Raw genomic sequence first — 13479 nt, 5'->3', positions numbered from 1 at the left:
CCGTTGTGTCCTAGTTAGTTGTTCTGCCTGTCTGTCGGAGCTGCCGCTGCCCAAGTCTAAATTCTGCGCTCTTTTGTTCTATTCTACTTCAACCATCATCACCTTTTGATTTGGCATTCCGGCCTTGGTCTCATCGATTCTTGGGACCAATTGTGAGTAGACTTTATATTTATAACTGTTAACCTTTTAGTTTATGCTATTCTGAATTTTTAATTATATTTATAAAATTATTATTGAGAACTTTGATTTGATTAGAATTATTGATTTATTACGGTTGAATAATTATTTCTATGAAGCTCATATCTTAAAAATTTTAGATGAAACTATATACATGTTTGATGAAGCTTTATATTATTTTAGAATATTTGATTTTACTCGAATATATACTTTTGAAGAATTAAAATATTTGTGGTACTCACTTATTTTAAAATTGTGAAATATGTTTAAAATTTTTTATGATTGAAAATGTATGATAAAAAATTTCTAATGAGAAAGTATTATCTGATTTGATTTGATTCGATACCTTTATTACCTTATATATTTGAATGATCAAAGATTTTTTATATTTGAAATTATATGTTTTGAATTGGTTTGGGAGGCTCGTATTAGAAAATCATAGTTAACGACAGTTATGACGTTAACTTAGATGCATCTCACTCAGACTCCAGCCATTAAAGGTGTAGGTCACACGCTATATATGTTATTCTTAGGACACACAAGAGGAAATGGCTACCCATAGAAGTGGAGCCGCCCAAGTGTAGATTTTTTATTTGATTTCTATATGAGAACTCCCTTATTGATTCACTTATTATTATCAATTACTATTTTCTAATTAAATTTACTTTGATAATAATATTTATATGATCTCATGTCGATTATAGATGTATTATCTAGTCACCGAGTTGCAAAATTCACCCTGCTTTTCTAAAAAGATAATTTAATTTTCAAGAACAAATACTTGACTACGTGAGATTTTCTATCCAAGAGTAATGATCTGCAATCAGTATCTATTTTTTGTCGAATTCCTAGATATTATACACTCCATATTTCACAAGCAGAATCCATCCATATTTATTTATTTTATCTTTTATTAAAAATATATAATTATTCATTCTAAAACTTATAAATTTATAAAAAAAATACTTATAATCTTTTTATTTATCTCATATTTAAATTTATTAGACTTACTAAAAAACTATTTCTATGAGCACCATGACTTAATTTACACTGTGACAATAACAACGGACAAATAACATATCCAAGTCTTCCTATTTCCTGTATCATATGTTTGTTCTCTGAAAACAATGATAAATTTGAATCACCTTCTGCCAATTTTCTTCTGCTCGGCAGCAAATAAAGTTGGGTAAATATATTTTGTTGTTAATAGTGCTTGTTATTCTAACAGTTATTTTAGTTTTCAATATAAACAGCAACAAATTTTAAAATTATTAAATTCGAGTGAACATCTAAAATGGTACCAAAAATACTTTTGGGTGGCACTCTTGAAACCACAAGTTATTAGATACTAGAGTTAATAAAAATAAAATAACGCAACTAAAATTTATAGACAAGAAATAAATGTAATTGAATAAGAATTTAAATAATAATAAAAATAATATGACAAAATGATAAAAATACAACAAAAAAATTTATCATATTTTTTTATATATTATGAAAATAATATTTTATACAAAGGAATAGGAATTTAAATTTTACTATTTTTCTCTCTTAATTTTCATTCACATTAACATTAAACAAAAGAAACTTATCTTACAACAAACAAATACATCACCTATATATAGGTTTTTATGGAGGTGTATTTGGTTTATAAGTTGATTAAGTGGTTGTGCACAAATTGCACATTATGAACCACTTACACAAATTACATAAGTTGTATGTACTATTATCTTTTTTTACATTTATGTTTATCAAGTTGTAATCTTTAATTATGCAAGTTAGACAACTTGCCAAATAGCTTTATGAGTTTTCTAACTTGATAAGAACTATTTGTATCGTATTTGATTCTAAATCAAGTTTAAGTTTTATAATATTCTTTAATTTTTTTTAAAACTTTATCATACTCTACTTATCCCATTTGTAACCACTAGCTATTTATATTGACTTCAAATTAAAAAAAAAATTACTTCTTTTTATACAAATAGGTTAAATAAATTTGAGTAAACATTTAAAATAGTACTAAAAATATTTTGACGTTAACAAAATAGATCACATAAGAACTAAAGTCTTTGTGGTCGTGAACATATGTTTGACATTTAAGTGATGGTTGGACCATTTTATCAAATACCCATAATCTTTCGGAGAACGCGAATATCAAGTATCCATATCAACGAAGAAATCTTTTTAGTATTAGTTTTTGTAGTTCTCTTCAAAAAGAACACTTTGCCATGATTTGATCTAGTCTATACTTTATAGTTCTCTTTAGAGCACATGGAACACTCACCTAACAACACACTTAGAATATATTACAAAAAAGCTTTGAAATGATAGATTCTATTGATTAATATATACTTCAGTCATGCAAAATTTAAATGCAAGAATTACCGAAAGAAAGAATGAAACAATACAATGCAAGTTTCAAGCAGAAAGTGTTGACAGAGAGGTTGAAGATCTTGACGAACATGTTCGCCTTCTTGTTGAACAAAGAAAAAATATTCCAAATGAAATGGACGAAGTTGAATAAGGACTTGGAAGAATGTGATGGCAAAAGGAAGAAACTAACAGATGAGGATAAGAATTGGGTAGGTGAAAGCAAGGAGCTGATGTTGACAATTAACAATTCTAAAGTCTCATATGCATCTGAAACATCCAAGCAGGAGAAACTGAATGAGAAATGGGAAGGTTTTCGAACATCCTTTTCACAGAACTTAATAAGAAGTTAAAAAAAACCTTATTCTAGGGTAATGTTGTAGGCTTGTAGCAAGAGTTTTAACAAGGTGTTTTAATTTTCTTAAATTTTTCTCTCCAAATCCAGTAACAATAACATGTCAGCTTATCATTTGCTGCCTAGCTATCTCATTTTCCATGAAAACTTGTCAAGTCGCTATACAGTTTGGTACAATCCATAGGAAAAACCGGAGTAATCAAATTTAAAAGAGGCAGAAATTCTTACCCGTCAGGACGAGCTAGTCTTCCAAATCCAACCTTACGTTCTGTGTGCTAAGCGGATAGACCCCGCATTCTTGAATAAACCAGTTGCTAACATTCCCAAGTGTGCAACAAGTAAAGAATTCAAGTGTGATCTTTGGGTTGCAATCGTAAGAAGTGCTCTGGTTATGTTTTCTTTTTCTTTTTTTGATAGAACTCTGGTTTACTCTTTGTTGCTTTATGTGATCCAAGATGCTGTCCTGAATGAATGACATAAAAACATGATGGAAATCCCAATCCTCCTCCATAATAACAAAGCTATCTGGAAAAGTGTTACCCCTAGAGCATCTACCATCGTCCAACCCGCAAGTGTAGCGGATTTGGAGATATTTAGCATCAGAGGTCGTGATCGGAGGGAGAACAACACAGAGAAGGAAACTAAAATAGTGATCCAAAGGCTGAGTAAGTTCAAAGGTTACGGAAGATCCCTTTGTCTGATATGTGAACCAATTTGGTATTCTGTTGTCTGGGTAAATGATTCTAAGATATCTAGGCCATCCAATTGCTCTTCCTCCTACTCTTTGTCTATTGAATTCATATGCATGCACTAGTTCCATTGTACTTTGACGGAATAAATGAATGCATTTCCCTTCATCCAAACTTGCAACATTTTGGAATGAAGTACTGGTGCACTCTTGTTCCTGTGGCCTAGAATTGGTTGAACTAGTTGCTACCATCTGAACCAATGGGCAGTTGAATGCTTTCAAATTAATAATTGATAATGGAAGCTCTGGCAAACATTGAAGCCTCTTGCAATTCCACAATGACAGTGTTTCAAGCCTTGAAAGATGCTTGATGCTCTCAGGCAACCTCTCAATAGCACTTCCATCCAACTCTAATATTTGTAACGATGATAAGCAGTTGATGTTATCAGGAAGTTCAAACAGGCCATGACAGTCGAGCAAAGTCAATTGTCGCAAGTATTGCAAGCCATCAAATATGACATGGAGGGTTTGCTTGGACATTACTCCACTGTAGCTATGAAGCGAAAGTGTTCTAAGAGATTTCAAGCAACACCACTCCTCCGGAAGATTCTCAAGTCTACTCCCATTGACATACATATCTTTTACTTTGCTGAGACACCCAACGGACAAGTGTGATAATTTGACTCTAGAACTGAAATTCAATGACTCCACTTCTAAAGACAAAGAAAATTTCCTTAGACTTGAACAACCCTCAACATGGAGTTGCTGAAGAGATCTAAGATGAATTTCACTTTCAAGTGCCTTAATCTTTTTGCAGTTGTGTAGATTCAAATAGCCAAGTGTGCCAAGAGATAAAATGGATTGGTGGACATGCCGCAAACTTCTACAATAGGAGAGATCTACACTTTCAAGAGTATATGCCTTGGAGAAATCTGGGAGCTCAATCAACTCACAGCATTCAGCTAGGTCTACTTCCTTCAAATTAACAAGATTCTGCAACAATGCAAACCAAGACCCCACAATGGTAAATCATTTGAAAGTTGAAACAACAAAAATCACACCCCATTTTTCAAATAAAATTTAAAGCATGAAAATTATGTGAACAAACCTGCACTCCACTCCAAAGTCTTTTAAATTGACTGTGTGGCATGCGTAAAGTAACAAGATTTTCTGGGCAAAAATTTGATGGCAAGGACTGCATAGGGCATGCATGCCACTCAAGGTACCTTAATTCATCAGGAAGTGACTCTAGCCCTGTAGGAAGATGTAGATCACATAATCTTCCATCAATGTCTAAGGAGGTGAAGAATCTGAGATATCTTAAATTAGGCATCTTCTTGAATGTGTCTGGACTCAAGCATAGATTTCTACATCGAGACATATCTAACATTATGCCATGAATTGCTTCAGCTCCCTAACAGATGGAGGAAAATAAATCAAACTAATTTAGTGTCAAGGAGTTTAAGTAAAATATATCAGTGCATTTGACTAAATTTTCTTCCTAAAAAATAGTAGTACCCCTTTCTTACTTTATTGTTCTTCAAAACATCACAAGCATCGTCAAAATCCCACAGACGACTACGTTTTCCAGGATTTCTGATAGATTCTTGACGAACAATTTCCCAACTCATTTGTTGTATCAGGTCATGCATCTCCACAGTATTGTTACTTGATATAGTTATAAGAGCCTTATCAAGAAGGGATCTCATGCCAATAACCGCATAGAAGCCACAACAGTCTAATAGATCAACTACACTTTTTTTTGACATTCCCTTTAAAAAGCATGCAATGTCTAGAAGTATCTGTTGCTCCTCATAATTTAATCCATCATAACTCAATCTTAACACATTTAGAAGTTCCTCACGGGGAATCTTCTGCAACTTTTTCAGTGCACTATCCCATTCAGTTCTACTTTTAGAATGAAGAAAAGAACCCAATAATACTAAGGCTAATGGGACACCTTTACAGTAGGTAACTGCCCTTCGTGATAGCTTATTGTATCCTCTTTTGGGGCAGTATTGATTAAATGCATTCAAACTGAACAATGAAAGGGAATCTTGAAAATATAACCCCTCCATCTGATGTACTTTCTCAACTCTCCTATTCTCTAGCACACTCTTGTCTCTAGTCGTGATGATGATCTTACTATCTGGACCATAGGACTCACTCCCCTACCAAATATTCCAGTTGGTTTGAACTACTGACATCATCAAGAACTATAAAATTTCTTTGTCTGTAGATCCTGCAGTCAATCAAAATGGATCTTGCTGTTCTCTTTTGGCAAACCTTGTCCCGTAGTAACTCTGAGTGAAGTTGGTCACGTAAAAGATGTAGCCCCTGCCCATGCTCACCAGATCTTTCCCGTATGTTTTCCAAGAAGCAGGAACCTTCATACTGAAGACAGTACTTGTCAAATATATATCTTGCAATAGTTGTTTTACCTATCCCACCTATGCCCCAAATTCCAACCGATAGGGCTTCACCTAGCAATGATTCTATAGGTGCAGCTTTATTGTGAATATTGACAAGACTTTCAAAATTATTGGATGGGTAATGATAATTCAGCTTTTGCAAAACATCTTTGACAATCCTTTCTATTAGCTCAGAGTCATCCCTGGAATATGGAATAGAGCAAAACATATGGAGCGCATTAGATTTACTATATGTCATGATCAGAAAATAAAAGTAAATTTTTAATTGAAATAATTATTGTATGTTATAATCAATAGTCCAAAACAGCTATTTCTCAATTCAGAAGTGATACCTATAGGAGCAGGAGTGAGTATCCCAGCCAGCTAAATCTGCTGCTTCAGCTAGAGCGTCCCTCCACTTTTGAACCTTGTTCGTGTCAAGCTTGCAATTCTGTAAATGCTTTTCAAATGCTCCTTTGTAACTTCCGGCTTGTTTCCGTACATGTGATGGATCTACGTTATAGAACACAGGTATAACGACCTGTCCGTGTTTTGTTCTGCACTCCAGTATTTTGAGAAGTTCTTCCAAGCACCACTTTGAGGAAGCATAGTTCTCCGAGAACACCACCACTGATATAAAAGAGCTTCCGATGGCTTTGGAGAGTGAAGGCGATAACTCATATCCCTTGCGAAGCTCATAATCAATGAAGGTTTTTATTTGCTTTTGGGACAAAGCTCTGTGAAGATGGCAAGTGAAGTTGGTGCGAGTGTCCTTGCCTCTAAAGCTGATAAACACATCATATTTTTCAGCATTCAATTGATCAATCGAACCAGATGAACAACAAGTCGAAGAAGATGCACCACAAACCTAGCATTTTTTCAAGACAATTGATCATCATCATCCATCCGAAGGTATATCCTTCAACTAACCAGAAATTGTAAAGGGTCTCCAGTCTCTATAAATGTGACAAGGAGCTAACCTCCTCCCATACTATATTCACATTAAGTCATTTATGATTTCAGTTTCCTTGGAAAGGTTTGGTTTCATAAGATAATTCAGGTCACATCTGAACTGGTCCGGTTTAAAAATTCCACTTATATTACCACACATTTTTTTTGGAATTTAAATATGAAAAATAGTATTTAATAGAGCATTTTAAGGTAGTACCTAAAACAATATATATATATATATATATATATATATATATATATATATATATATATATATATATATATATATATATATATATATTACTGCTACCAAAGGAAAACATTACTTGAAACTTGAAAGTAATAATTCATTAGTAAATGTAGTACAAGTGCCATTACTTTAAAATTTTAATAGGACAAATTTTTTAAATTTATATAACTTTGTGAATTCAATAAATCAATTTTTAACTAGAATATTTAAACTGATCCCATAATCCAAAAAGAATGATTATTTGGTCAACCAAATTTGTTGTCCGTTTACACAGCTAACTTCATTATCATTGATGTTAAGGTAGCAGTTGTTACTTGTTAGATTAATAACCACCATCACATCTCAATGGAGATAAAGTGGTTGCCTAAATGGTACCAATCTTATTTGTTCAAATAACACGACACGAAACCAAAACCAGAAGCAAAAGAGCATATAATTTTTGTATGATTTATAGAGTAGTAAAAGTACCGGTACTGCTCCAGCTATGCTCGGGAGAAACTGTTCTTGAAGAAGCCACTGATTCATGTGCTTGTCAACGGAACCAATTATGTCATGATCGGCTATGCTTGGAAGTGCTAGCGTGCTACAGAAAGAGGAAGCAGTGCCCGCATGCTCCGGCATAGGTGGAGGTGGAGCAACAACACCACCAGCATCCAGAGACTGTGAAGGAGGATTGGTGTTGGGGAAGAGGAAGAGTCGCAAGCGGGCGGGTGTATCCGAAGCGCGGTGGAGCTGTTCGTACTCGATCATCATGTTTTCGAGGTCTTCATCGTCGGTGACGGAGATAAGGGAGTCGAAATTCTCGCCGGGAAGCTGGTACTTGAAGGAGACGTCGGCGGTGGCATTGCATAGGGCGGCGAGCTTGGCGAGCATGGTGGGGAAGGTTATGATAGTGCGGTGGACGTAGAGGATCTTGGTGTGGCCGCCGACGTAGGAGAGCTTAGTGTGGTCGTATGTGTCGTGTTGGATCTTGCCGCCGTAGCTGCATATGAATTTTGCCTTGTAGTTCTCCATCTTTTCCTTTTTTCTCTTTTCTTTTTTTTTTTTTTTAATTCAGGGTTTGGAGTTTGAGAGAATAAAGAAGAAAAAGAAGAAGGAGAAGAGGAGGGGGGCGAGTGGGAGTAAGCTGAGAAAGGACCGGCTGGTCGACGGGCAAATAGTCATCCATTTATTTATTTATTTATTTATTTTTTTGAATAAAAGGGAGCTCAACATATTAAAATAGAGCATTGTAGAAACAGAACACAACAACTAAAACAACACAAACACAATATTCTAGGATATAATTCGTTGTTATCTCTGTCATTGTTATCAATAACTAAATGGATCAACACCACACCATTCCTTGTAACTTAAAAACGACCTATTCTTGATTCCATCAATCCCTGTCTCACATTTCCAGAATCCTCTAGTATTCCATTCCAGCCAGATGTTTCAAATAACCGCAAAGAATCCAATAAGCCATTTCTTTCTTTTCGAATTACGAACAGACATATCAATCCAACTCTCAAACAGCTCTTTTACAGTACTTGAAATAACCCAGGTTCTATCAGCACACGCCAACCACACACACCACACCTGTCATGTGAACTCACCGCCAAGAAATAAATGATGCACAAATTCTGTTTCTTTTTTGCACAACACACAAATCTCATCATTATTATGTATAATTCCAAGTTTACACAGTCTCTCTTTAGTGTTGATCCTGCCTACTAAGACAAACCATGCAAACAATTCAACTCTTAAGGGCACCAATCATCGCCAAATGGTACTAGTAAAGCTGTAGCTTGTGATGTCCTCCGAGAGAGTCTCTTTCTGCAATATCTGCACAAAGGAATTAGTAGAAAACACACATATTCTGTCAAATTTCCATATTATTGAATCCTCTATATCAGACGATAGTCTAACTAGCCGTAATCGGTCATGAAGTTGATTGACCAACTCTAACTCCAATTGAAATAAATCTCTTCTCCACTGAAAATTTCATACCTACTCTCGTCCATCCCAGAACCCAAAATCTCCTATTACAGATTCTTATTGAGTTGAAATAGAGAAGAGTCTCAAAAAACTATCTTTCAAAGAGTTGCTCTGTAGCCACACATCCTCCCAGAAACTAATGCATCTGTCATTTTCCACTTCTATTAATAAACCACTGATCATCATATCTCTTATCCGCTGCTCATTAAAATTAAGCTGACAAATATCTTTTCACGGACTACCTGTTGAGGATAACGGCTGTTTAGACAACATCACTATTTAGACAACATCCATTTATTATTTGAAAAAGAATAAAAATACAGACAGGTTGAGTTTCTAGGGATCTTCGTCTGCGTAGGAGCAGTTAATTGACTCGGATCGCTTAACAACTAAGTTTCACCATTTACTATTTAATCTGTATAATTCACTCAGGTTATCTCTTTATTTTTTCTTTTTATTATTTGAAAATACATTTTGGTATATTATTTTTTTAACAAAAATTATAAATTCATTACTGATCACAATTGATTGTATAAAATATCTTTTGGATCTCACTAAATAGTAAATAACCATCGGGGTTTATCTAGCAATAAATTAATAAATATTTTTACAATTAATTTTCACATACAAGTCTTTTCATTATACAAGTTTTACAAATTTTCAATATCTCTTATTCCTAAAACGCGCTTTTTATGGTACGTATGTTTCACGCATCTCCTTAACAGATTTTTCAATCAATCAATATGCAAATATATAACTTCCTTTTTCAAAAGGATTTTGTTTCTTTTTCGAATTTTTTCTACATTTTTTTGCCTTCTCTCTTCGATCTCTTTCGTGCGTTTCTCTTTGTCTTCTCCTTCGCCATTTAGGTAAGTTTCTCTCTCTGTTCTCTTTCTTCGGTTTTTTCATTTTCCATTGTTTCTAAAATCAAGCTCTAAAATTATTTTGAAGATAATGGATGATTTAACTTCAAATTGTCAATTGAAGCAGAGCAAAGTGCATTTTCAATTTGAATCCAATGAAGTTTCTGAGGTGTAGTTTAATTCCAGTTAATAATTGAATTTGAATTTGAATTCAGTTAGTAGTTTATGATTATGTAGCTGAATAATACGTAGACTTTGCCAATGAAACTTGTTGTTCATTGTTCATTGTTTGAATTGAATCTAATGTACTAGTTCTGATGAATTTTCTGCATTTTATTTCAGACGTTCGGGTGTAAATCAGGAATATTTATGTGTATTTTAAGAAAGTTTGGATGTATTTACAGTTTATAACTTTTCATCTCACTGAGGGTAAATTGTCTTATTCTTATAATTGAATTGTTTGAGTTTCTGTTTAATGAAGATTCATAAATCTGATTTTTGTTATTTTTTTATGATGGTTTTATAGTTCTATTTGCATTCTATAATTTATACTTGTTTTAATATGGTGTATTTTGGGTGTATTTCGTAGCCCCTCTATGGTATTGATGAGCAGTTTGTTCTCCACATACAAGCATTTTTCTCATACAAGTCTTTACAAGTCTTCTCCTCCTTTTATTGTTTTGAATCTAATCAAGTGGTTGAGGTGTGGTTCAATTTAGAAGAAAAAAATGTAGCATTAGAAGAACATTTTTCTGTATAAAAATGCTATTTGTACACTAAAATCAGCCACCAATGTATTTGTGTATAAATACATGTGTGGTTTAATTTATTTTCAATGTATATTTGTATTCCAATGTGTATTTTATACTGGTGGCTAACTTTGGTGGCTAATTTTAGTGTACACGTAGCATAACTCATTTCTATATTTGCAGCAAATTTGAGTGTAAAACGAAGATATTTAGGTGTAACACGAAGATATTTGGGTGTATTTGTATTCTGATAAGTTCTGCATAATTCAAAATTCTTCTTCTTTCTCATCCTCATCTTTTGCTGATTCTTTTTTTTATCATTATCACCATCTTCTTCTTCTTCTTCTTATTCATCTTTTTCTTTTTGTTTTACATTCTCAAGTTTCTTCTTGTTTTACTCTCTTAACAATAATAAAAACAAAAAAATCAAACAAAAAAGAAGAAGAAACACATAATGCTGCAAAATTACTTGGAATAAGATGAACTTACATTCATTTAACTAAAAGAAAGAAAGAAATAAGGAAAAGAAGAAGAAAAAAATGCAGCTTTAGAGGAAATATTTTTCTGTACAAAAATGCTATTTGTACACTAAAATCAGCCACTAAAATCATCCACCAATGTATTTGTGTATAAATACATGTATGGTTTAATTTATTTTCAATGTATATTTGTATTCCAATATGTATTTTATACTAGTGGCTGACTTTGGTGATTGATTTTAGTATACACGTAGCATAACTCATTTCTGTACTTACAGTAAATTTGGGTGTAATACGAAGATATTTGGGTATATTGTTATTTTGATAAGTTCTGCATAATTCAAAACTCTTTCTCTTCCTCCTCCTTATCTTCTGCTATTTCTTTTTCTTCATATTCTTATAATTCTTTTTAGGAGAAAAAAAATTAAACAAAGAAAAAAATACATAATGTTGCAAAATCAAAAGAAGGAGAAGGAGAAATACGACCATGAAGATGAAACACGCGAAGAAAAAGGAGGAAAAACACAAAGAAGAAGAAGGAGGAGGAGGAGGATAAGAAACGCGAAGAAAAAATGACAGTTGTGGTTTTCATTGAGAAAGAAGAAGAATAGTCGTTCATAATGGTAAAGGAGCGTTTTGGAAACGTGGTGCGTGTGTTAACACGCTTTTGTGGGCGAGCATAGCTTTTGTTGAGTTTGGCCCAACTCGTAAAACTTGTAAATCAAAAAGACTTGTATATGTAGTACAATTAATATTTTTAAACTGCATTCTATATTAATTAATTATCATTAATTAATAATTATTTATATTTTTAAATAAAAAATTAATAATTATTAATTACAGTTGCTTAAAATTAATTAATTAAAAATTATTTACCTATATTTTTTTATATCTTTATTTTTATGCAAATAATTACTTTTTTAACCCATGAATTTATATAAATTAAGCTAGTATGTTTTTAAACAATAAAGCTAGACAGCCAATTTTTTTTTGGCCAAATCTAATCAAGTTACACGTGTGTATTTTTTTTTTTTAATGTTCGCCTTGTTTCTTTATTTTTCTTCTCTTTTTCCGTTTGATTTTTTTATTTTTTATTTTTTTTCTCTTTTTTGTGGTTGTCTTCTTCTATTAACACCATATGGTAGAACATAGAACAAAAAAATGAAAACAAAAAAATTAGAAGCAACTATACAACTCAAATTGCTTCGTTATTTCTAATATTGGCATTACCAACTGTTACGGTCTGGCCCAAACCACTCGCGGGTCGGCCCGACCCACTGAGGACCCGACCCGAACGGTCGGGCGCGTACAACCCACTTCGCGAACTGGACACGCGTCCCTGACAGCTTTCCACTGCAGCTGTGAGGAAGCTTCGAGGAAGGTGGGCCTGTCCTTGCAGGGCCCACCTCTGACACGGTATAAATGGGGAAGGACCTGCCTTTCCCCTAAGGTACGTCACTTTTCCATCCACCATTTCCCCTGCCTGCACATTAGCTTACTAGAGCGTCGGAGTGTCTTTGCAGGTGGCACCCCCTCTCTCCTTCACAACGGGAGCTCGGCTACGCGGCAAATCCGGACCTAGTACAACCGCGATTGAGGCGTTCTCACCCCATCCTATAACCACCCGACCTGTCCGGCAACCGACAACCGAACATTGGCGCCGTCTGTGGGGAGCCTTAATGGACGCTGTGCCGGGTCCCGGAGACCAAGGCCGAGGAGCCGGAGCAGAAGGGGCGGCCTCTGTTGCCTCACTAAGAGGACGACGAAGGTCCCCCCGACAACACACTGAACAACACACAAGGACGCGACCTTTCGGGGGAACGGGCGGCGACAGCGCCATAATAATGCAAGAGCTACGTCACAGGGTCCAGAACCTGGAGCGGCAACTGGCCGACCAGGAGCGTGACGGACGAACTACCGATCCCAGCTACACCCCATCCTCCGAAAGCCAAGAAAGAGACTCCCACCGAAGTCGTCTGCGACGCGCCTCCGCATCCCGAACGGAAGCGGAGAGCACCCGGGAAGAGTCCCCGATTCCGAGGAGACGAAATGACACGATTATCTACTCCCGAGGCAGGGAAACGCGCCGCACAGCACGAGATCACGAAGACGGGAGGTCCGAGAGGACACGACAACCTGTGATAATGGGCGCCACCCCATTCCACCGGTCCATCCTCGAAGTCTGGTTGCCGAAGCACTTCGACAAACC

At 34.9% G+C, this 13479-nt stretch overlaps 1 pseudogene; it reads right to left on the bottom strand.

The window, feature by feature from the left end:
- Nucleotides 1-2217: 2217 nt before the first annotated feature.
- Nucleotides 2218-8350, bottom strand: LOC130947865 (putative disease resistance protein At4g11170; annotated as a pseudogene).
- Nucleotides 8351-13479: the final 5129 nt, after the last annotated feature.

The sequence above is a fragment of the Arachis stenosperma genome, chromosome 9 (genome assembly GCF_014773155.1).
Source record: "Arachis stenosperma cultivar V10309 chromosome 9, arast.V10309.gnm1.PFL2, whole genome shotgun sequence".
NCBI lineage: Eukaryota > Viridiplantae > Streptophyta > Magnoliopsida > Fabales > Fabaceae > Arachis > Arachis stenosperma.
This window is presented reverse-complemented; position numbering and strand designations above follow the sequence as displayed.